This window comes from Octopus bimaculoides, chromosome 10 (genome assembly GCF_001194135.2).
Source record: "Octopus bimaculoides isolate UCB-OBI-ISO-001 chromosome 10, ASM119413v2, whole genome shotgun sequence".
In the NCBI taxonomy this organism is placed as follows: domain Eukaryota; kingdom Metazoa; phylum Mollusca; class Cephalopoda; order Octopoda; family Octopodidae; genus Octopus; species Octopus bimaculoides.
The window spans coordinates 56,534,999-56,535,523 of NC_068990.1; positions in this window are offsets into that span (position 1 = coordinate 56,534,999).

Genomic DNA, 525 nt, shown 5'->3' on the forward strand with positions numbered 1-525 from the left:
CAACAGACGAAGACAGGTGGTGTAAACAACAAATGGATGTATTAATATAATGCTCAGGAATAGAGAAAATCTTAATGTTTCGAGCCTACACTCTTCAACAGAAAGGAACACAGAAAGAAATAAGGAGAGAAACAAGGAGAGAAAAAAATATGTGTAGTGGTCAGCGATCTATCATGGCAAATGTATATATATATATATACACACACCACACATGACAAGCTTCTTTCAGTTTCCTTCAATCAAACCCACTCACAAGGCTTTGGTCGGCCTGGTGTTATAGTAGAATACACTTAGCGAAGGTACCACACAGTGAGGCTGAACCCGGAACCATGTGGTTGAGAAACAAGCTTCTTACCACACGGCCATGCCTACCTTATATTTCATATCAATATTTTGTCAAATTAAACTGAAACTTGATTTTACTTGGAATTTGTTTGTAATAAAGACAAAAAAAAAATTAGAAAAAGAAAAAGGAAATATGCAATAGTGGAGGATAAATGGTGCTAATTTTGATATACAAGGTGC